The 25108-nt window shown below is 40.1% G+C and overlaps 1 protein-coding gene across 1 annotated transcript in view; it reads left to right on the top strand.

Moving 5' to 3' along the window:
• The window catches only part of CHN2 (chimerin 2), a 172864-nt gene that overhangs the window by 45746 nt on the left and 102010 nt on the right, over positions 1-25108 (top strand). The window lies entirely within an intron of this gene.

Below are 25108 nucleotides of genomic sequence, written 5' to 3' on the forward strand. Positions count from 1 at the left end.
ATGGTGAGAATTAGTCGCAAACTGATTTAAGTGTAACAATTTCTGTTTGTCTTTTAAGCGTCTTACCATCTCACACCACTTTTATTTGTAGAGCAGCATTACTAATTAGTATACACATGATACTGACAACACTGGTAGGCAAACAGTGCTGAAGAGCCAAGAGAGGAAGGATAAAATACTGTTTTATTTGCAGTTCACAGTAATTACTTGCTTTTCTTAAACTGAATGAATGGCAGTGGCCTTGTGGATGCAGAGCAAAGTGTGTGATGCCATTTTTCTAAAAGTTTATGGCTTTAGGAGTATCTCAGGATTGGAGAAGGGGAAGCAGGAGGGAGATGGGCTTTTCAAAAGCATAAGACAAAAACATTTCAAAAGGTATTTTAGGGTTAGATGATCACAGAATTAATACTGATGGTTGTTAGAGCAACTGCAAGAACTTTTTAAAATTTCACTATTTATTCTGAGTTCATTTTCTTCTGAAGGAGGCTTTCAGGAAAGGTTACAGGACTTTGAGGTGTAAACGGATAAAATTTACTGTACTGTTTTTAGGAGTGAGGAAGGCTGTTTGGTACCAGTGCAGAGACCAGAGTGATTTCTGAAATATAATTTAACTTTTTGTTATTGGTAGGGTTTTTTTGCTTAGCTGTATGGCCTTTTCCTTTCTTTAAAAGGAACTGCAAGGGAAGGTCAATTGAGGGAGTACAGCTGATGCCTGCTGGGAGGGGGACATAGCTTGGCATACAAAATACCTGGTCATTAGGACACTCCCCAGAAGGATCTCGGTGCTGTAATTAAAAGCAGTACTATATTTTTGTATGCAGCTTCAGTTCTGGTAAGTGCTAAGTGCCCTCAGTTTTAACTGTACTCAGATCTGAAAATGATCAGTCACGGGAGCAATTCATGGTCTTACATGTTCTGGACCCTGTACCTTGTTACTCTTTTAATGACATCTACTCCACGTCTTGACCTCTACCCCTTGCACACTGATCTCTACAAAAAGGACTAAAAGACTGTTCTATTTAATAGAAAGGGCATAGCAAGAAACACTACATGGGTCTGAAAGAAGAGAGCTGTCAGTAATACATGGGATTTGATTCAAGATCAGGCACAGTTCTCTAGTATTTTATTTTTTCTATTTCTTTCTTGCTCCAGGTGTTGTACTGTGTTAAGTGCCAAGTGAAGCAGCACGTCCTTGTTCTTATTTTTGCCATCCTAACCTTAAAGCTAAGTTTGGGTCAGGAATGAGAATAATCTTCTGTTTCCTTCCCTGTCATTAGTGGGGCTTTGAGCGCTGAATGGCTTTTCAGGAGTTATGCATTTCCTTTTGTTTTCCTCCCTGGCAGAGTGGAATAAGCTACAGGCTGGTGAATTTTATTTCACTGAAGCGTTCCTCTTAAAATAAAATGAAAGCTGTGCCACAAATCCAGCCTCAAGTATCCAGTCTGGGGAAAAGCCAACGTTTGATAATGCTCTTACGGGATCTGATGGGTTGTGTGGCAGTTCCCATTTGCTAGAGCCATCTTTGTGAGGGTAGCCTGACCTTCTGCAGACTTGGGAACGGAGAGGAGAACATCTTCAGTAAATGTGTATCACATGAGAGGAAGAAGTAAATGTATACCAGTTATTGTCACTGTTCAATTCATTTGAGGAAAAAACATGTTCTGATATCAAGCTCGGTGTTGCTAATTGTGAACTAGAAGTGTCACCCTTTTCAGTTTTCTTTGTTGAAGCATGTGCCCACTAAAAAATGAGCAAATGTTCCTTGTGAAGGGAACTTCTTAAACTCAGGATTTAGAAACTAAAACAGTGATTTCCTGTCTCTCTGTCAAAAGAAATAATTTTAATTATTTACAATTCTGTTCCCATTTCCTACCTTTGTTTTAAAAATGGTTGAACGAATTCTTAATTGAAATAAGTACAGATACAGATAATTTTTGAGCAGAGCTATACAACAGCCAGCATCTAATTTATAAAATGCAGACAGTGGGGCTGAGTTGCAGAAGGCTTTTGAGGGTTTTCTTTACATTAGGTACGTTAAATTCCTTTGGCATGTTTTAGAGGTCCTAATGTTAATAGGAACTTTGACTATGTAGCAACAGCAAAATATGTATCAAAGTTTTATATTGTGGATTGGAAATTAATTTTCCTGTGGTGATTTCACATAAATTAAAATTCTTGAGGGGCAAATTTTGCACTCTCCTGATATCAGTTTGATGTGTGTGTATTCATCCAGGGATTGAAATTGATCCCATGAGATCTTTCTATATCAGTATTCTCTTAATTCCTGTGGGCAATAGGATTTCAGTTTTAGACAACTGGAAGTGCAACCTTGCTCTGAGCTATGTAGATAAAGTCGTGCATATGCATGTATGTGTTGTGCATCTCCTTTGTGCATGGACACATTCAGGACCTCTTCATAATCTTGGATGAGAAATTCTTGACTTCAGAATAATTGCCCTTCCAAAAGTCTGAAAAATTTAGTTAGGCAATATTTTTATCTAGTATTTCTCTTTTATCTTCTCTTCCAGCACACAGTCACATAGAAGATTCTGTGCTGTAGAGGTAGAGGTAAAAATCCTCTCAAAACTTCCCCCTTGATGGACTACTTGCCATACTGTTCTGAAATGGCTTCTTCCCTGTGGTAGGAGTGGAGAGATGTAGCTGCCTTGGTGAGAAGGGAAGGGAGCAGGAGAGGGGGTTTATTCCATCCACCCTACACAGGACTTAAACACACCTGGAAGCATGTCTCTAGACTGGTAGTTAAAGTAGCCTAAATGACTAGCTGAGATTAGACACACAACTTCTAGATGGCTAAATTGAGACAAATCCCTAGAAATACTTCATTATGCTCCTTCTGTCCAGTCTTTGGACAGTCCAAGGCCTGACAGAGGGACCAAACCAGTTTGTCTCAGCAGTGTACCAGTAACTAGTGGGTGTGTGGCCAGATGTCCCAATGCGCGGGCATGTCTTAAGTGTGGTAGAGATTGGATCAGATTAATCTGTTTTAAATAAGTATAAATTACATGCCAGTCTGACCCATCATTTCTTTGGCAGATTGAGGCAGAAGAAGTAATGTTGATTTTATCTGCTTTGGAAAGAATATACCAAGCACTACATCCCGTGGTATCCCTGACTTACTCTTTGTGGCTTTTGACAGGCTTCCAGCCACTGGATTCTCTCTGCCAGTGCCACACCATCAAAAGCTATTAGCTGAAGTTTAGGGTGTTCTTACCTCTTCGTCCACCATCATGATACCACTTTACTAGCTTTGCACTCTGTATACCTATGTGCATTGGGTCTTGTTAATCAGCTTCTAAACTGCTTTTATTGGAGACTTTTAGCTGAGATGTTAAGACTGTGTTCAGCATGGTTGGCATTTCTGCTTGGATGTAGCGTGATAAATTTTGAACTCCAGATCTGATGAGTTTCACTATTTGAGAAATGTAATGTGTGTCAGTGAGCTGGACCTGCCTGTTTGGTTCGAAATCAGGAAAAAAGAGGACAAGACATGAAACTTCTTGCAGCTGTTCGTAGAGCCACTGCTGGGAGGTATGGAAGGTTCTTAGTGTGCTCAGGGAGCAATCCTGGCAGAAGCTAAGAAGCGTGCAGCTACTTACATAGCAGCTATTGCCAACACTGAAACGTGTTGCAGCTTTTTTTCCAGCCCATCCTCAATTGCTTATCGTGGCTGTCTTGCTGGAAGTAACTATTTTCTCAGATCTTCCCACAGATATGCTTGTTTAAGATGTTTCCTGACCTTGTTCCATCCAAAACAAGCTTGGTTAATTTATGCAGCCTAAAAAACATGGCTTTGTTTAACCCTACCTGCTACAGTTTTGGGAGCTGAGACATCTGGCAGGGTGGCTGTGCAAGGGAGCTGGGCAATAATCTTTTCACTGAATCATAGAAAAGTTGGAAGGAGCCTTTGGAGGTCTTGAATCAAGACCATTTCCAGTACTATATCTTGTGGCTATGGCTTTGTCCAGCTTAGAAAGCCTCCGAGAATAGATATTGTACCATCTCTCTGGGCAGCCTGTTCCACTGCTGCCCAGAATTTTGTTTACTTAATGTTTGTCCAATCTGAACCATCCAAGCTGTAGTTTGTGATGTTTGCCACTTGTTGCATTGTCTGTTGCTACCAAGGAGAGTTTGGGTCTGTCATCACTCCAGTTGCTTTTTAAGCAATTGTAGGCTGCTATTAGATTGCCTCTTGGTCTCTTCTTTGCCACACTAACAAAGCCCAGCTCCCTTAACCTCTCATTGTGGGTAATGTGCCTTCTGTATGGTGTTTGTATTATTCATGAAGAAAGCATGCTGTTGCTTCATATTCAGTTTGGAGTGTACCATGACCCCCAGGTCAATTCAGCAAGGGTGCTACACAACCAGTCGATTCCCAGCCTTCGGTAATGTATGGAGTTAGTCTGCCTCAGACACCGAACTTCGCACTTCTTGTTGAACGTGATGAAGTTTCTGTTGTCCCAGTCCTCAGCTTATCAAGGCCCTTCTGAACTGAATCTTTCAGGGAGAGATTAAGCTAAACAGTAATTTACTATTGTCCACAAAGTTGCTGAGGGGTCTGTCTTATCACTCAGGTAGTTGATGAAGATACTGAACAATATCAGCCTGCTATTGATATTGGGGTACTCTGTTCATTACCAGCTGCAAAGCAGTTGTAAACCATTGATTATCACCCTTCAGGACTGGCCGTCCAACCAATCAATTTTCAACTGACCTAAGAGTGTGCTTTTCTAGCCCTTACTTCCTCAACTCCCAAATGAGTATGGGAGGGTCACAGTGTCGAAAACTTTAATAAGTCAAGGTATATTGCATCCTCCTCTCTCTCTTCATCCGCAGCGGGTCATTTTGTTACAGCAAGCAGTCAGCTTGATCAAGCATGGTCTGCCTGTGTTGACTGTTCTTGATTGCTGCCTTCTCCTTTGTGTATCTGGAAGTGGACTCCAAGGAATATGTTCCCTGCCCTGTCCAGGGACTGAGACAAGGCTGACCAGCCTGTTGTTCTCTTGGTCTTCCTTCTTGCCTTTCTTAAAATAAGCATAATATCAGCATTTTTCCAGCTGCTGGGGACCAACCCTGATCGTGTGCGGTTTTTTCATACATAATGGCCATGCAATCACATCAGCCAACTCTTTTGGCACCCTTGGATGAATCCCATCCAGCCCCAGATATTTGAATAAATGTCTCTAGTTTTGCTGACAAGTCCCTAACCAGTTACTTCCCCACTGTCAACTGCCCGTCCCTTTCCCAAACTGTAGAGGTAGATGTGGAGGTCTGGAAGCAGCTTTTCTATATTGCCCGTCAGTGGGTTGTCTGCTCCGTTCGTCTCTGGACTTACATTTTCTCTGAACTTCCTTTTGCTGCTGGTGCTTGCAGAAGCCCTTCTTGTTTCCCTTTGCATAGCTGGCTAATTCAGCTGTAGCTGGCCTTTGACCTTCCTGATGTTAACCCCTAGTGACCGAGCAATGTGTTTATACTCCTTCTCTGTTGCCTTTTTAGCCAGCAGAACTGCTTCTTGGAGAGGATGTGTATCTGCAGCTTGGGTGTTCATTAAAGCACGGGGAAGCTGGAAGTGCACAGACGGTGTTCCTGTCACTCTCCCTCCAAGGCAGAGGAGTGCCTGCTGAAGATACCATCTTAATATTTACATCATTTCAGCCACCTGCTTTTGTACACATGTAGCAGGTCATGAGAAACTATTACTTTCCATGTCCCTGATGGCTATTTACAGTATGACTAATTTATCTCACCAAGCACGCTATTATAAATATGTATTATATTAGGATACTGGTGTAAATGGCCATGTTGTTCAGAAGAATTGCTCTGGTTCAGCGTAACACTTTTACAGTTATACTAGAGTGTTACTGCTTTTGAATTCAGTGCAGTTAGTGTCTCATAAAATTGAAATATAGGGAGTGAACCTGTCTACATTTTGTGTATTTTTTATTTCAGAGACCAAATAATGGCAGCTGTCTACATTCTACATTTTAAAGTTAAGAAAAAGCAATATGTAGATAAAAGTTTACCCATGGTTATTCCGTGTGGGTACTGATTTATGCTGCGGGACTGTTTATGTCCAAAGCACTCCGGAGTGAGTGGGTATGTTGTAGGTCTGATGGTGTCATGTGGGAAGGAACCTCCTTCAGCTTGGTTGTCCTGCTCTCAAACTCTTCCCCTGAGACAGTGTTGTTGGCCATTGTTGGAAATGGTGTGTTGGGTGAGATGGGCATTTGGTCTTCCCTTGGTATTGCCACTTTTTTGTTACTACAACTCTTATATCTTGCTACTTTTAACTTTCTCTTACATATATTTAGTTCAAGTTAATGTGTTTTATAGTACCTTTTATTAGTAACTACAATTTGTCAATAGGATGGATTAAAAAAAAAACGTTGTGAAAGCTTTTTCAAGTCAAACTTTCGGCACATCTGTTTGGTTTTTAATGCCTTAATGGCAGCACAAATGTCCACTATTTCATTAATTGTATTTCTTATTCAAGCTGAAATGGCTTATTCTTGGGTTAGCTGCTAGTACCAGAGAGTAACAAAAGAGCAGTTGACTTTGACCTTAATTCAGTTTACTCAGTGAGACATCAGTGTGCAAGGTCTGCTGCACAATTGTATTTCAGAATTATGTTTCTTTTAAGAAGGCATCTCAAAGGTCACAAGAGACACTTCTTGAAAGATTTTCAATAACAGCTTGTTTGCAAGATGAAATTCCAAATCAGTAAATGAATAATGAATAGAGCTGGAATTGGATATATAACAATAACTTTTATAAGTGGGTAAGGTAGACATGTCCTTGTCCAGTCTGAACAGGAAAAGAAAAGTACACGACTTGAAATCAGGAGACACACCTGAACTGCACAGCTATTTGAGATTTGTTTTTTTCCTGGATAATTCTGTCTGTCTCACCATTCTTGGATTTTTCTTCTTTTGTTTGTTGGTAACTTTTGTCTCAGTAATTTAGCTACTTCCTGCACTTATCTGCTCCTTCATGGAGTTAGGGAGTACTTTTTTATTCATGAGGAACTAAATCAATCATCACTTTCTCATGTCATCTTGCATTGCATCAGCTTCCTTTTTCAGATGAAATGGGTAGGTGTAGTTCTCTGTGGAGTCTAGCAGTGCTGTTTGCTGGCTTGTTTTTGGGTGGTAGTTGCTCAATAGTAGCTTAAACATTTAAACATCACAATTTATGTTTGTCCATGCCAGTGCAAGGTTTGGTGTTTAAGCACCGTTGAGGTAAACGGGCATTTTTACTGCAGTGATGTTGTACCATTATCCCTGCAGTCATAATTGTAAAGATTTGCATTTTCAGTGGAGCTGGGTAAAGATTAAGAGCATAAGTAGGAGAGAGGTGGGTTGTAGAGATACTACTGAGAGCATAATTTGTCCTGCCAGCATCCTGTAATTGCTAATGATGCCTTAGAAGAAGTAAAAGAACTTGGGATTTTTGTTTTCAAGATTGCCAATTAATTTGTTTACTGTGGGGGTTGAAGGAATATTTTATGGAGTATGAGAGCTGCCACGTGGCAAAAAAGCCCATATCATTTAAAGTTTACTTTTCAGTCTGGAGCTGCATTCAGGTTTGACTAGAATTGAAATTCTATTGAAACAGAAAAACTGAGACTTTCTCCAGTGCACTGTATGGTCTGTTCCACTCTGATTTAGTTCCCTGATGGTGTAAGACTCTGCTACCGAAGTTAATACATTAATATTCATTGGGTAGATCAGTATTGCACTGTTGGAGCCAATAAATTTTGGTTTAGCTTAAAATCAGAGATGATATTTTATACATTATGTTAGCATACAATTTTTATTAGCATATCAGACTGTGAGAGAGTGATGCATTGCAGTAAAAAGCCAAGTATTTCAAGTTAATTGCTATTCCATTAAGTAGAAGTGGTGGTTTCAGCTTAAAAGAGTGTAGAGAAATGTTTGGCTAATGAAAAGAGTGCTCAGAGTGATAATAACCATTTGATGTAGTGAAGATGCCGGCTGAAAATACTCACCTCAGCGGTCAGAACTGAAGGCCCTCAGATGCAGGTGGTGAGATGGGACTAGTCCAGCCTGCAGAAGCACTTAATGGGATGCCCAAGAGGCAGCGATGTCCACCCAAGGCCCCATTGTGCTACTAAAAATAAAGAAAGAAATAAACAGCCGCCAAGATAAACATCCAGCAGCAGGTTTGTCTGACTTGACCTGCTCTTTTTGTCTGGAGCAAGTAGTGCAAGAGACCAGAAACCACATTAAAGTGCTCAGAGGGTAGCTGGTAGGTGCAGGTGTGATCCAGTAAATTGTTCTGCACCATGCTGCCGCTGCTGGGAATGCGCACTGCCGGCACGCTGCCAGCCTGCACGGACAAGCGGCTTTTCTCACAGGGGCCATGGCGAGGGCAGGGAATCAAGGCAGGCTGTGTTCTTATTTGCTTTCCTTCTCTCCTGGTCAGCCTCCTGTGGTGCTTTGGGCAGGTGTGGAGCCATCACTTTTTGGGATGTGCTACCAGGTGTGAGCACAGCCACTCAAGCTCCTTCTTGATTTCCTTCCACATCCACACCCTACAGCTTCTTGCTTCCTCTGCCATGGAATCACGGGGGTTGCAGCTGAAATCAGAGTGGAGGGAGGGAATTCAGCTCCTGCTACCTGCTACGGAGATCTCCGTTTGGAAATGTTGAAGGAAAGCTCCTGAGAGTCATTTCAGCTCACAATGCAACAGCAGTTTTCTTCCCTGTACCCCTCTTCAACCATGCTCTCAACAGCTACCATTGATTTCTGTGCCCCAGCTGGAGCACTGCAGCACTACAGGGCTATTTTTGTTGGGTTAGAAATATTTACTGCACTGAATTTTGCATTGAAGATTGGATTTGTTTACTTCTGTCTCCCTCTCTTACTACCCTGCCCCTACTTTGTGCCAGTGTGGAGAGCCGCTTGGTTTTGAAACATGCTCTGTTGCTTGAGGTAGAAGACGTATTTGTGGCTCTTTTTACCATGACGTCTCAGGGCCAGATTTGAACTGGGACTCTACTGCTGCACGAGAAACCTTGCACCTTGGGGCAAGGTGGCTCCATCCCCAGGAAAGCTCAGAGAGGCTGGGAGAAAGCCTGTGCTGTTTTTCTCTCTCTTATAGGGATGGAGAGTAACACAGGGAGTATTTGGAAGAGTTGGGAATTAAACTCAATATCTGAAGTTTCAGTACTGTCCTTCAATTGCAAACCCATCCTTTGTCATTCCTAAATATCAGGGTGTTATATCGTGATAACATCCCTGAGCTGTGTCACTGGTTTGTCTTTTCTCTAGCTGGACCTGTGAAACACTGAATAAAAAATCAGTAAAACCACAGAATTTGTTTTGGAAGTCAGTGCGAAGAGGGAAGAAAATGTACCAAACATTCCATATACTCTTTTATGAAAAATCAACTGGAACCTGAAGTGACAAAAAGAGTTGTGGTGTGTGTGTGAGATGGAGTACCCAGACCATACTTGTAAAAATAAAGACTGATTCTTAGTAAGTATATAATGTAGAGATATCTACATCTATATATGCTGGTAAATGTATATGAGCATATTCAGAGAAAAGATGGACCTTGCTGAATTCTTTCAGATAATTTAGGATATAGCCACTGGGACTCATCCATTTTAAAATCTGATTGTGTAGTGCTGGTCCTTCTTTGGTCAGGGCTGCTGTGTTTCATTTTTGTTATAGGTAAAGATACAAGTTTCAGTTCTGAAATAAGGTTATCTTCACAATATTTATGGATGAAGGAATTGGATTTAAACAGGCTTTGAATTAAAAAGTGTTTGATACTGCTTCTAGCCTGGGATTTTGGTAGTTTTTTAGCTTAGCTTTTAAAGAGGTTTTTAAAAATCTTTTTTTTTTTTTCATCAGGTTAGATATTTATTTCAGTGATCAGCAGAGTCTGTGTTCATCCAGTACCTCTGTAGTTCTGTAGGTCATTTTAATCTTTACTACTTCAGCGGTTCATGTAAATTTTGCCATAGGAGAATACTTCTCTCGATCTGGACATGGGTGCAAAAATCAAGCGCCCTTTTAGTGGCAAGAGTTCTGGACTGTAAGGGATAAATCAGAGAGTCCCTGGCTTTGGCTACTCTTCTGTAGGGTATGAGTAAAATTATTGTAATTGATAAACTTAAATTCTTGATACTTCAGTGTTAGTAGAGTACATTGCAGTCATTGGTACTGAGCTTACTGAGAGGAGCCTAAGAACCATCTGCTGTTAACACCATGGCCACTGGGATTTCTGAGCTCACAATGCTTGTATATGATTCTGGACAGCTCTTTGACTGAAATAAATCACTCCCACCTTACTGAAATCAGCAGAGCAAGGGTAAGTTTTGTAAGTCAAAGTTTGGCACTCTCTGATACTGAAATTTTTACTGAGTTGGAATATCATGGGGATTTTACTCAGTTGTAGATTGCATTCATTTTTTACCTCGTAGATGATGTGCCGTTAGTACTGGTTATGCTACTGTGTTCCCACTTATATTCATTTTTTGATAAATTTAAAGCTAATACGTATTTTGCAGCACCTTTGAAGTAAACCATGTGAGTATTCGTCAGCTATTGTACAGCAGACAATACGGATAGTGATTTAGATGCAGAACAAGTGGTGCAGGAATGTAGTACACCAGTCTAGGATATGCAAGAAGCAGCATGCATGCTAGGCTAACACTTCTGTAGAGCAGCAGGAGCAGTCGGGGCACAGCTCTGAAATCCTGGTTGGAACTGGTGCAAAAAGACACCTGTGCTTTAAAGGACATTGCAACTTGAAGTTGAATCTGTTTTAAGAGAAATCATAAGAGCTGCAAAGGCTTTCTTCAGAGCTGGCATCAGACCACTTTGGCACCTAATCAGTCGTCTCTTCCATTGTTATAAAACCATTGGAGCATTTTCAAGTGAGTGTTTTGAGATTAGCATTTGTGTAAGGCTCCCCTGCTATATTAAAAGTGCCTGCAGTACATTTCCTGGGGAGGTGTGATTTGCAGCTCATGAAGCACCACCTCACGTTGATTTTTCGTTAGTGCTTTTGCACACGACCACTGGCTCGTTAGATGGAAGCTCACATTTCACAGCTCCTTTTAGCCAACGGTTATGTCATTGTAAATTGTCTGCGGCAGAACTTGGCGTTCTCCTGAATTTCACTGTCTAATGGCCTCGTGGACCTCATCAGATATACATGACTGCTCTCAAATCTGGCCTCCTCACTCCGGTGGGGACTGAGTTTTGGACCCTAATGAGTGAGAAGCTGGGAGGAAATGTGGTTTTTCTAGACAATAAATTAGTTTCAGAAAAGAAGCATTTCTCTATTGAAAATGTTTACCATTTGGGGACTCTGGACCAGACTTTGCACAGCAGTCGTGTAAGTAAATTGACTGGCATCAGATAAAGTGATGCACTGAAATCAAACTGCCGAGCAGTAGGGTGTAGGCATGTCTTTGAAAACACAAAAGGGAAGTCAGGTGCTGTTCTGTGGTGCAGCTTAAGCAGGGAAAGGAGAGCTGCAGTTTGCTTTTGAATAATTCACTCTTCAGCAGAAATAAGTTATTACAAAACCTTGATCCAGAATAATTTTATTATTTATGTGATGTGTCACTTCAATAAAAATGTAACATAAATGTGTTGAGGTTGTTTTTTCTCATGCTCTCGGAAGGAACTAAATCTCCACCATTTTTCTTAACATTTATAAGCAAAGCTTCCTAATGTAATAATAAATCAGCTGAAGTTATCCCTAGGGTGTTTCTGTGATGCTCCATGGTTCTTAAATTTTTTTGGTTTTAACATCATCTTCTGTTTTCTAGCTATCTTTGTGTTGCATTCAGATGAAACTGTTCTCTTAATAGTTAGGGGAGGATGCTGTGACTGGTTCTTAGGACTCTGACATGGATGGTCCTCCTGTTACCCTTTTGCTTTTCCATCCCTTTTCCTTTTATTTGTTGGATCCTTGCCGCACACTATAATCACAAGCACTTTTAGGTCAGCAACTGCGGTGTTTCATTTTTAAACTGTACTTGTTAGCAGTTGGACATAACACCAAACCTGGTTTTGGGTTCCAAATGCTGCCATAATGGGAATATTTAATGATAATAAAATGTTTTGCTTCTGTCTCATTCGGAGTTCCACCTAATCTGACTAAGCAATCAGCAGTTAGTAGGCAGACCTAAATGTAATATTATTACTCTATAAAACCATTTAAATTTGAATAGCCTTTATTTAAGATGCATAAGCATTTTTCCAACAGTTGGTCTGTTAGGCAAAGTATAGGCTGTAAAAGAAGCATTTATTGCTTGCTTGTAAAAATAAAATACAATATTGGTAAGTGAGCTGGAAGCTTGCAGATATTCCAAAAAGATGACAAGGTAAGATAAGCAGTAGAGCTAAGCCGAAATTGCTCTGGAGGTCTTTCTGAATAGCTGTCAGTTTTATGTTCCGCTAACACAATAATGGGCACTCCCGGGAGGTGGGAGTCTCATGGGATAATTATTCCTCTGAGGTTTAGATTGGTTTTTGCTATGCCTTTTCCACAGATGGGTAAGACTGCCTTATAATTATTCTCCTCCTCTTTCAGTAGATTTTTCTGGTATAGAAATTAATAGAATTAATTTTGTATACATGCACTGTACTCACATTACCTAGCATGTTAATGAATTTCAAGCAATATTGAATGCTATCAGATGGCAATAGTAAGTGGTCTGGTTAGCTTTTATCTTACAAATTGGATTTAAGTCTCACTGTGCTTGCCTTTTGAGATGTATTTCTTTTTAATATTTGGGTGTATTTTCTGTTGTCATAAGCAGGCATATTTAATCTGTCAGCCTAGTTTGCCTTTAACTATCCTTGAAAATAACAAGCACAAGAAGTAAAAGTTTAAAATAAATTTATATTTTATAATGGTAGAATATTTTTATAGTTCCTGGTGCATGAACTCTGCAAGCATCAAATAATGTTGATGAAATGAAGCAAAAACTCGGCAAAAGTTCAGCTTCATTTGGGGTGGCTCATAGGGCAGCCCACTGTCTCAGTCATTAGCCACCAACGTTTGGTGTTGCCAGTAAACCCACAGACAAACAGCAACCTCAGCCTCTGAATTCTCAAGGAAATCTATATTTTGGGAGGTTTAGCTACTAGGATGATCTGGCAAGCTCTGACAAACTTTTCTGTATGATATAACAAACATATAAGAAAAGCAAGAAAATCTTTTAAAAAAGTGTTTCACATTGATTGATGTATTTACAATATGAAATACCCATCCTAGCTCGGGTGATGTTAGAGATGAGAGCATTAGCTCATCTTTTTACCCAGCTTTCCTGTCTCCCAAGATGGGAGCTGAACTGCAGAGCGGTGGTTGCTACTAAGACTTGCAGTTCTTGCTTGGCACCAACCCCTCCTCTTAGCTTAAAAAAAAATGCATCATATCGCTTTGGAGATTTGCCAAATCTTCCCAAAGGAAAGGCTTGAATTTGTTTTGTTCTCCCCTCTCTGTGCTCCAGAGCAACATTAGTCTAACTATGCTGACAGTTTGCAGTCTTCGAGCATGTAGACACACGTTCGTTCTTTGGGAGTCAAAAAATACTTGAACGTGAACCTCATTTTGTTAGATGAAGACTGGTAACGTTATCAGAAGAACAAAGCTCTCCTTAGTTTCATAACTAGGAAGCAATTGATGGAAAGCATCTTTTTGCGTCCATAGCTATTGAAATTCTGACTCATACGCTGTTTAGAGGCGAGCCTGTGCTGGGTCATAAAGATCAGCTGCTGATTTTGGCCCACAGAAAAAAAAAATAGGATATTTGATGTCTAAACTTTATCATTTGGAGTAGAAATCACAGTCGAAAGTGTACTTGCTTACTGATACTGTGTTGAGTATTGGTTATTATTTAACTGCTGGAAGCTTATAGCAAATGGATTTGCTAAGCTTTTGATGAATATTGCTTCTTCTCCCTGCTCCTCTGCCATGAAATATAGTAAATATGATTGTGCCAAAACCGTAGCCTTATCCATAATTAATTGACCTTACACAAAGTGTTTTAGTGGAATGAGTTAGAGGGTTTGTTCAAAATTGTGGCACCTGTTTGTATCTTTAAAAATAGCTCCAAGGAAGAGGATTTTTTTTTCTTACTGTACTGATTTTATGATTAAAGATCTGATGGATGAGCTTTTAAGTACTGGCTTGACTGTCTTCTGAGTGTATCTGCAAGATAAGTGGGGTATAGTGGGGTAAGAAACAAATTTTCTTTGTGACTTCTACAAGGGTGAAAACCAATTCCAGAAAAGTTATTGAGAAAAATCATGCTTTCTACTTCCTTTGTAATTTATTTGTGTAAAAATAACTGGCCTATCTCTGATTATAAAATCCATTTTTACAGTAGGAATTACTGCTTTCACTGTACTTGATTTACTTGTCACATACAAAGAAGCTTCATGTGTTCTAAGACACTTAAATACAGTATTCTTGTGTTACATGCATCTTTAAAATTTGCAAAGTAGGAAATCAGGGTATTAGCCAGGCTGCAGTCACATTTTCCTTTATATACCCCGGGTGGATAAATTCTGTCCTCCCACTCAGTGCTACTGGAGACTTGTATATCTCTCCTATGAGCACTGGTTTGGATGCGTTTTAATTTGACGGTTAAAATGTTACAGAGACGTGCAGTGTGCCTCATATGACATGCCATTAACCACAGTGTTTATCTAGGGAAAATGCAGTCAACGTTGCAAGTTGCAAAGCTGCAAAGCAAAATTGTCACTCCTGCCCAGGCATGGGGATATTTTGCACGGCTCTGTTGGTTAGTTTGCTAAAACTTGTGGAAGACCTAAGTGTATTTTAAATTTTGTAGTGTTTTATACAAGGCGTTTTGCAACTATATGATACTGTAAGAACTCATTATCAACTGTAGAAGTGCCAGGCTGTACTAAAAAGCTCCTGGAAGAATTACAGACTTCCAGAAGGCAATTAAAATTCCTCCTGAGTAAGAAAACAATACACAAACCATATTCTTCTGAGAGGAAATAGTCCATGATGGTTTTCTAGCGATTTTAAATATTGGTAGTTACTCTTTTATTGCTAAGATTGCAGGAAGGAAAGTGTAGTTACATAGACCTTTCTAAGACATAAGAATCTTGTCAGCGTAAAGTTATTGTTATGGAACCTCATTTTAGGAAGATAAACATTTCTCTGTTATTTAGAGGCAAATTAATAACTGTAGGAACAGCAATACTAAGGGAGCAGTTAAATGGTGGGTGGCGATATAATAGAAAAGACTGTGAAGTGTTTGTCCATTTGTACAACGTATTTGAAGAGAAGGTAGATGCCTTATTAATATCTGATGTTGATTAATACAAACTATTTTTTTAAAAAAAGATAGGTTGAAGGTCCAGAAACTAACTTTGCATAAAATTTCAGTTGGCCTTGAACGTAATTGACACACTTAGATCCAGCAAAGACTGTAATTAAAAGTCCACCTAAAGACTGTAATTAAAAGCAAAATGTCGTGGTTTTGTAACAGAGAAAGTACACAGGTACAGTATTGCCTGTTACCCTAGGAGCCCTGATTATTCAGTTTTATCAGAGAGCTGTGGGAATGATTAATAATGCTTTGCAGGTGGGTGGTGTTTTTCCTTTTTTTCATGCTTTAATGTATAGAAGCAAATATTGCAGCAAATACTACAGGACCTGTAAAGGAAGTCAAAGAAGGGTCTACTTATTTGCTAACCTTTTATTCTTCTGCAGGTCATTATGCATGCTCTGCATGGCAGAGTAGTTCTCATCTCTGATGTCCGAGCCCTGACATTGTGTTTAGGCTGCAGAGTTCAGTAAAGTCCCTAGCATATAAGTAGCTCCTAAGTACATCTCAGCCCCCCCGGGTACAACTAGTTTTGTGATCTTTGTAAGTTACCACCGTCAATTCTCTAAATCAGATGGCTTTCCTGAGCGGTACAAGTTACTAGGCTTCCACTTGATTCTGAGTCTGCAGTTTCCGCCTTCAAAAATACTTACATGTCTCTATCCGGAGAAGGGCAAATGCAGGCCTAGATGGGGAAGACCAAGATGATCTTTGAAAAGCTGTTGAATAGCCTCCGCAGGGACGAGGACCACCTCATACCCTTGAACAGTCAAAAGCAAACACCTGTGCCCTTGGTTAGAGAGATGATAAAATGACACATGTCAAAAATAACAGTTACCAAAAGCAATGATTTGGATTTTGCGAAAGGTTAATAAGTTTTCAGGGAATGTGCTGGCTCCTTTGACAAGCCAGATAAACGGGCATCATGTCAATGTATGAGTGCATTTCTGGAATGGGGAATGTGCTGACACTACTTCAACATAAATGCTCTAATTGAAATACTTCACAGTGACCCTTTAATGCCATTTTTTGGCATTATTGCCGTTATTTCAGTCACATGCTTTCTCATACATGAGAGTATGCCTGGATATACAATGCCTGGACTGCTTTGCTCTGTCTAGGGATCATTGGCTGGAGGGTTGGGTTTTTTTTTTTTTCAGGATGCAGTAAGTAGATGACTGGCAATGCGTTGTCACACTCTGCACAGTGATAAAATTCTTTCAGCAGAACTATTCTTATATATGCCAATTGATTATCTGGTCTTGATTTTTAGCCAGGAACTAACTGGTCATTAGTTAGAAGCTAAAGTATATCTGTGTAAGACAGGAGGTCTGCTAATGTGATGTGATTTAACTTATGTCATGTGTTTATTCCTACCAAAGAAATGTCAATCTCTCAGTCAGGCAGAGCCCTGGTTGTGCCATTTTAATGTCTTGATACCTCTGGTTTATAGATTACAAACATGAAAATGTGAAAATAACTGTGTTACATTTTAATTACACTGGCATTAGTGTTAAAATAGAGAATGGTAACAAGCATTGGGGCGTAATTTTTAGTGACCGGATTAAATTTAATGGAAGCCATTAACTCAAACAGATTTTTGGCAATTGAGCATGAAGGAGATATTTTGTGATTTTTTTTTCATTTTCTACCTTTCTAGTTTTGAGACACAAACCTTTAGTGGCTTACATGAGGAAATTCTTCATTGTTGCTCTGTGAACAAAATATTTCAAAGCACCTAAATCACGGGGGCTCTTAAATGCCATCCAAGGTCAAATAGATTCAGTGTGATTCAGCAATAGGAAGGACCCACCTGCCTAAGATTAGGCAGTGAGAATACCCCTCTGCACTCTTAAATCTTACAGATTTCCAGGAAATATTTAAAGCATTGGGAATATTTGCATCAGCTTACTTAGACCCCTGTTGGGTTCTTGGATTTGCTCTCTGGGAGAGCCTGTTTAATTTTATTTTTTGGGCCCCGTGCAGTAGCCCTAAGGAAGGCTAGTCTCCTAAAGAGACTTCTAAAACTAGAGTTGTACAAATGCCCTTCCCTTTTACACATCTCCTGCTGCTATTGAGAACCCTGCTTATTCCTTCTCTCCATTTCCAAATTTTGAATGGTATTTTCAACGCTTTTAATTCTCTTTAAATCTGTGCAGAATAGAAAGGCAGATTTTTTAATTAAATGGGATATTGCTCCAATTGGATGGTCATAGCCGGCTGAACACCCCTCACCAACTGCAGAACATGGCTCCTTAAGCTTTTGTTCTATGAGTTTAGCTGTGGAGTCAAATAATTCAAAGCTCCTGTGATCTATTGCAGTAGGTCCCTAATAATTCACTTATTTCACAGTCATATTTTATTTGATAACTCTTCTAAATTATTACATTTCCCTATTTGCACGATCTTTCATCTGCATTTTAGTAAAACAGACATGTGCATTAAACAAAATTATCCATGGACTGACCACCTGTCTCTTAGTGGAAAGGTACTGTTTTGAAATCTGACGCAAAAGCAGGAGAGAGCACAATTTGGAAAGACTCTGATTCACAGAATGGACTAAATGAGCTACCTTTATAGCAGTGGCTTCTAATAGCAAGTTTATGGTAGGCAAAAGCAAAAGATATAAAATAGCTGTAAATCTATATTGTGCTTATTAAAAGCTTACTGTTGCAGTCTAATTGCTGTGTAAGAGAGAGCTCCACCCCTTTTGGGAGCATTTTTTGACATTTTAAATTACACACTATTGCTGAATTTCTTTTAAAAAGAGAGTAGCGCAGTGGGAAGCACCCATCATCTGAATTAATACACCAATTATAAACTATGTTGCAAATAAACAATTTGATCATTTCTTTTTCTGTGCCTTACGCTGAAAGTTGAAGTGTCTCATTAAAACAAAAGCTGAAGTCTCATTCCATGCTTTAGCTGTCCATGTACCAATGACGAGAAAGTTCAGCAATAAAGCTGGCAACTACTGGCTCCTCCATTGGCAACTGTGTGTTCCGAATGAAGCATTAAACGGAGCTTTTGACGCGCTGAAATGTTTCAACAGCTACATCACTAATTATTAACTGCAGGAGAATTAATTTTGCTCTTCAGAGGAACGGTGACTTTTCAGGAGGCGCTCATTTGACAGTATGATTATCTGCAACTAAAAAAATAAGAATGTTCTTTCTCAAAGTGTAGTCAGACATGGCTGCAAGGACAGTTACTGGATGCAGTAGAATTAATCATAACACCCAAAGGTATATGGCAAATGACAATCAAACATAGAAAAAAGTGCCTATTTAAAATAGTTTGCAAAATGACTGCAATGTGAGGTAGTTGTGTATGCATGTGTATTAATTGGTGAGAGGGCAAAATAAATGAAAATAGTCCTTCACCATCCACAAGATTAGCTGTCAGGGGTTCAGATAAGATGAAGATGAGCTTCTGTAATAAGTTTTAAGCACAAAGTGGAAATTAAATAATGCAGTGACGTTTTAAGTGTTGAAAAAAACCTGACCTTATCAAAGCGGCCCCCTTAGTACGCTTTCACTTCAGTCTCCAGCCACCAATATATGCTGAGGACCGCCCGGCTGGAAAGCAGCTTGGCAGAAAAGGACCTGGGGGTCCTGGTGGACACCAAGCTGAAAATGAGCCAGCGATGTACCCTTCCCTTGAAGAAGGCTGATGGTATCCTGGGCTGTATTAGGAGGAGCGTTGCCAGCAGGCTGAGGAGGTGATCCTTCCCCTCTGCTCAGCACTGGTGAGGCCGCACCTGGCGTACTGTGCTCAGTTCTGGGCTCCCCAGGACAAGAGACATGGACATACTGGAGAGAGTCCTACGAAGGGCCACGAAGGTGATCCAAGGATTGGAGCTGGAGAGGTGGGCCGGTGTGAACCTCATGAGGTTCAACGAGGCCAAGTGCAAGGTCCTGCACCTGGGATGGGGCAACCCCCAAAATCAATACAGGCTGGGGGCTGAAGGGATTGAGAGCAGCTCTGCGGAGAAGGACCTGGGGGTACTGGTGGATGAAAGGCTGGACATGAGCCAACAATGCGCGCTTGCAGCCCAGAAAGCCAACCGTATCCTGGGCTGCATCAAAAGCAGCGTGGCCAGCAGGTCGAGGGAGGGGATTCTGCCCCTCTACTCTGCTCTGGTGAGACCCCACCTGGAGCACTGCGTCCAGCTCTGGGGCCCTCAGCACAAGGACATGGACCTGCTGGAGCGGGTCCAGAGGAGGGCCACCAAAATGATCCGAGGGCTGGAGCACCTCTCCTACGAGGCCAGGCTGAGAGAGTTGGGGTTGTTCAGCCTGGAGAAGAGAAGGCTGCGGGGAGAACTTATTGCGGCCTTCCAGTACTTAAAGGGGGCCTACAGGAAAGATGGGGAGAATCTTTTTAGCAAGGCCTGTTGTGGCAGGACAAGGAGTAATGGTATTAAACTAAAGGAAGATAGATTTAGACTGGGTATAAGAAAGAAATTTTTTACAGTGAGGGTGGTGAAGCACTGGAACAGGTTGCCCAGAGAGGTGGTGGAGGCCCCATCCCTGGCAACATTCCAGGTCAGGTTGGACGGGGCTCTGAGCAACCTGATCTGGTTAAAGCTGTCCCTGCTCACTGCAGGGGGGTTGGGCTAGATGACCTCTAAAGGTCCCTTCCAACCCAAAGCATTCTATGATTCTATGATTATAGTCAATTGTCTAATATAATTCCGGCTGTATGGAGAAAAATATGTGCCTAAAGAGTACAAACACTGTTCATCTTTCACATAGTCTTTTACTCAACAGTTATATGTTATTGTTATAGATATAATTACATATATAAAAATAAGAAAAATGTATTTAATAATGTACGCTAACTTAATGTTTTGGAAACAAAGCTATAAATATGAAAGTGTATATGGTAAAAGTGAAAAATCTCTGTAAAGGAAATAGACAAAAGGCATTAAAATACTAGTAATTATTAGTCTTTGTCCTGAAAATAACAATAGAGGATGAAAAAATTAGTAACTAGACTTGTTCATCCGGTGAGTCATTTATCTGCACACTGCCAGTAAGCCAGTGGCTTCCAAATGGGCTCTTCCTCACACACGTGTCTTTTCTTGCACATGCAGGTCATAGTTTTAAAATTAGTTGTTACTGGCCAGGAAGTCTGAACTTCGGACAGTGGTGGCAGAAAATCCAGGCTGAGGCAGTTCTTCCAAGGTGAACTGCAGAATATTTTTTATAATCCTTTTGTAAGGACAAAGGCAAAAAAAAAATCTTTTCTCCTCTTTCATAGTGGCTATGGAGAAATTAGCAAAGAATGATGGTCCCCCTTTGGTAGCTGTCTTGCTACTACTCTGCATAACTCTTTGCCACCATAGGAATCATTAAGACTTTTTAGGATATCTAGATCTGGTATGGATATTTGTTACTGTTCCCCTTATAATTAGAAATGCCACTTATAAGTCAGAAATATTTGATTCATGTGACATAATTTGTGATCTTTCCTGCAAAAACAGAGTTTCCTCTTCTCAGTGCATTACGAGTCTTGGTAGTCAGAAGAATCAAAGTTTTAGCTTAATCTTATTAGACCTGCTTTAGCTAGGTCAGACCCAGTGCTGGTAGCACAAGCCCACAAGCTTTGGCATTACATCATCATCTTCATAAAGAACAAGGAAGTAGTAAAAAGCACTTCAGTCATTCTAGTGTTTTTCACAACTACATCCAGAAAGGTGTCACCTTTGGTACAGAGCCAGGCATGGTGAAGAACGAGGTTTGAAGTCCACGGATAACTTTACTTACTGTATAATTAATGTAAGCCCATTTCTCAGAAGTTGCTCAAGAATAGCCCTAAGTAATGTATTAACCATTTACCACCCATCATTTACAGAAATACTGTCTTCTGTCTTCATGTCTCTTTAAAAAAAAAAATCTTACGTAGTTTTACTTTTTATCTGTCTGCTTAAAACTTTGCCAACTGTTCAGTACTCCCTTTGCTGTAGTCTTTTTATACTTATTCAGCTTTACAGTGCTCCATCAGCTTTATGAAAATATTTTATTCCTAAACTCTTTTCATCCTCTCTACTCTGTGAAGAGTAAAACAAATTAAGTGAAGAACTAACCTGCTTTTCCTTACTCCCACTTTCCAATTCCACAGTATCATTTTTGGTTTGACAATTTTCTCCAGTATCTTTTTGTGTCAATTATGCATGCAGTGAGAAACCTGGTAGCTGTAATATTCCCCAAGAGTCAGCATTCACCATTCCTTTTGCCTTTCTGTTTAGCATACAGCTAACTTCTAGCTACTTTTTTAGGTCTAATAAATATTAACCTTCTCAACTGGTATGTTTCAAAGCTTTTAGTTAACACTATTGCCTGTAATATTATTTGTGGAAGTCTCTCATGCTTTTTTGCCAGTTCTAGTCTTTCCAGTGAGCACTCCTTTTCTGGTTTTGCTAAGGTCATTTCTGATACAGCATTGGTAAGACTTGATACAATAAAAAAGACCTAAACTGGGAATTCTGTAATTCTTTTACAGTGAGTCTCTCTAGATTCAGAAAGGTGTATCATAGCTGGCCCTGTGACATTTTGTTGAATTTTTCAGAACTTATACTCATCTTGTGCTCCAAGTTCTTCCTGTGACAACTGCTTTCAACCTTAGCTGGCTCAGTTTCTGCATTTAGACTAGAAGTCACTGTTGAAAGTGTGAACCCTTCAAGAAAACAGCAGTAGGAGAGATCCTGTCTTGTCACCTAAAAATACGTCAGTGAATCCTTTTTCTCATGCTGCCAGTTACAGTTGTGATAGGCATTATGATCAAAGTTTGTATTAGGAATATCATTTAATGAGAGCTCAATGTGGGGCACTTGTCGTTTGTGCCAAGTCTGATTGATTGATTGATTGATTGATTAATTTTTGCTAAGTGGCTCAAAACTGAGATCTGTGGTCCTTGCTGAGACCATTACCAGAAGTGAAAGCAGGAGCTGTGGGCGTTGAGGTGTCATGTAGTAACTGAGCCGACCACCCAAACTATTATTGGCAACTTCTGTGAACCCGCTGTGTTAAGTCTAGTGGTGGAGAGTGGAGCACAATTTAATGAGTAGAGCTACCTCATAATAAAAGAGGACTAGTAAAAAAAGAAGCAGAACAGAAATGTCAAAAAAGGGAAAATAGTAATAATCCAGTCTGCTCAGGCAGGATTTGTCTCATTTGATCACATACTTAAGAAGGGCTGAAGTTTAGTCTGATCTAGTCATCCAGGATGGGATGCCTAAGACTGTATCATAAAAGGAGGAGAGTCAGTGTATTTCTCTGGTGACTCAGACACAGTAATTGCTGTCCTAAGGCTAATTTCCATGCCGACAGCTGTGTGGAATGGCATCTTCGGCTGTACATGGCCCACATTTAGACAGGGGCCCAGTGGCCTCCTTCCACAAAGGGAGCAAGAGGTCTGTATCTGGGCTTCATTAAACATCTTCCCGATCCTTAAGCATGACCTCTGTCCTCAGGTGGTATTTAAATTAATTGTTCTTTATTTCCCTACAAATGTATGCCATCAAATGTCATGCACAATAGCTTGACAATAAACACTATTAATACTGTCACCTACACGGAGTTTTGTTCTCTGTGATTTAGGGATGTGTTATCAGCTGAAGGCATCACAGAGGATGTTGCAGTGCCTCATAGGGGTGAATGTGGAGCCGGTGACCCATGGTTTTCCTCCAAGTGTGCTGCCCTTAAGAATTATTTTAGCTATTGAGGAATGGTTCTGTCCACTCTTTCCTGGGCTGACAGATTCATAACCGTGACAAATCTAACATAATCATCGGGAGTTTTGTTTTATGACTATGTCCTGGATGATTGTTCTCCACCTAGGCTGCAATGTTTCCACACCGCCAGTCTGTCTCAAGCTAATGAAGCACTTTATGGCCACTTGTAGATCGGCTTTCGCTGTTCAATTTACTGTGCTCTTTCTAATTAATTTGGAAGACTAAAGCCGCAACTGATACTTGTTGGCTTTTCATTGTTTCTCCCACTATTGCTTCCTTTTCTGAAGTCACAAGTATAGATAATCAGATATTTGCATTACCTCAGTGTTTCTCCTACTGAAAAAATACATTGTGAACAAGCAAATTCAGAAATTTTCTTGCAGTAGTGCATAAGTATGACAGAGGAATTTAATACACAATATTATGGTGTTATGGTAAACTATATGTGGAGCAACAGCTGTCTAGGAAAAAAAAGAGTAATGTATTACCATTATAAAGTGAGAGGAGAAAAAATTAGTCAGCTCTTGCATGCATAAATTTCACTGGTCTCATGAATAGCTTCATATAATTTAAAATAATCCTTCTGTATAATGAACTTGCAAGCTAATTACTCTTGAATTGCCACAGCACGGTATAACTCTGTCAGTCTGGAACCATTTTAAATTTTGCCAAAGTTGTGGAGTGGATACAGTTGACACTGGAATTGAACGGGTTTCCCGATCAATGTATCTGCAAATTGTTGCAGGGTATTATTCCAGGCAGTAACTGTGATCATTGCTAGATTTATCCTTTTATAGAACAATAGAGTTAAAAGCGGCAGATGGTAGTTAATGATTAACATTCCTAGTAAACAAACTTTTGTGGGGATATAGTTGAAGTGGTTGTGTGTATATAAATAGACAGGGAGCATGAGCTATGCAACTATAATTGAATTGCATTAGCATAACTTAAGTAGAAGTTTAGTAAATACCAAACACCTTCATTAACTTGCACAGTATTAGGAGGTTAATGACATAGCCCCTGTAAATGACTCTTCAAAGTGTTTGGCAACATAGCAGTGTAGAGCCAAACTAGGACGCGGTACCCCACCCTTTGTGGCTGGTAACTTATTTAACTCGTACCGCTCAAGCTTGGCCTCTGCGGGGATTTCTGGAGGCTGAAGCCACAGCCTTTCTTGCAGAGAGCTGGAAACCTCCCTGTGGAGTGGGACCGTACGGTCTCCATGCCCTCCAGTCACACCAGTCTGCCTCCCGGCCTGGAGAGCCTTTTGCTCGCGGGGCTCTTAAAACAGGGATTTTTTTTCAGTCAAACTCTACAAACTTACATTTTTAAACACAGAAGCTCTGCTTCCCCTGCCAAAAATGTACCCAGCAGCACTGTATAACTCTTGCACTAGGAGAAGATGCCAACTCTTTGTGTGCCCCTTCAGTCGATAAGGGCAGCAGTTGTCTGTTTCCAGTTGCAGGTTTTGCAGTCTTTCCTTTTTCTAACTTTTTATTATTATTTTTGCTGATGCAGTTTCTGGGAAATAGGCCAATTAGATATTCCAGTGGGTTCAAGAAGTGTAATTGAATCTTGTTGTTGGAACTGTCAGGTCTGTGCATCAGAGTCCAGCCTGAGCTGTGCATCTTTTTAGCTAAAGAGTGTGTTATTCATTGATGCTCATTCTAAAATCTTAATAGTGCTGTTAGAAGCCTGATTGAAAAGCAGTAGTAATTTGTCTGTTTATCATGCCAAGTAAAGTAAATAAAGAATGTAGTTACCAGTCTAGTTAATTATTTTAAAAATAGTGGTGAGTCGGGAAACTATATGCAAATTACTAAGAAATTAATTCCTGTTACATTTGAATAATTTGGAAAAAGCACATTGGTTCCACAAGTGGTTGAAATTTATATTCTTCTCTCATATAGGAAACTGTACTGTAAATGAGGTGGCATCTCTCGGGAAAGAAATGTGAATTTTGCTGACAAGCTGAGGTCTCAGCAGAAAAATGCGTG

This window comes from Pelecanus crispus, chromosome 2, assembly GCF_030463565.1.
Source record: "Pelecanus crispus isolate bPelCri1 chromosome 2, bPelCri1.pri, whole genome shotgun sequence".
NCBI lineage: Eukaryota > Metazoa > Chordata > Aves > Pelecaniformes > Pelecanidae > Pelecanus > Pelecanus crispus.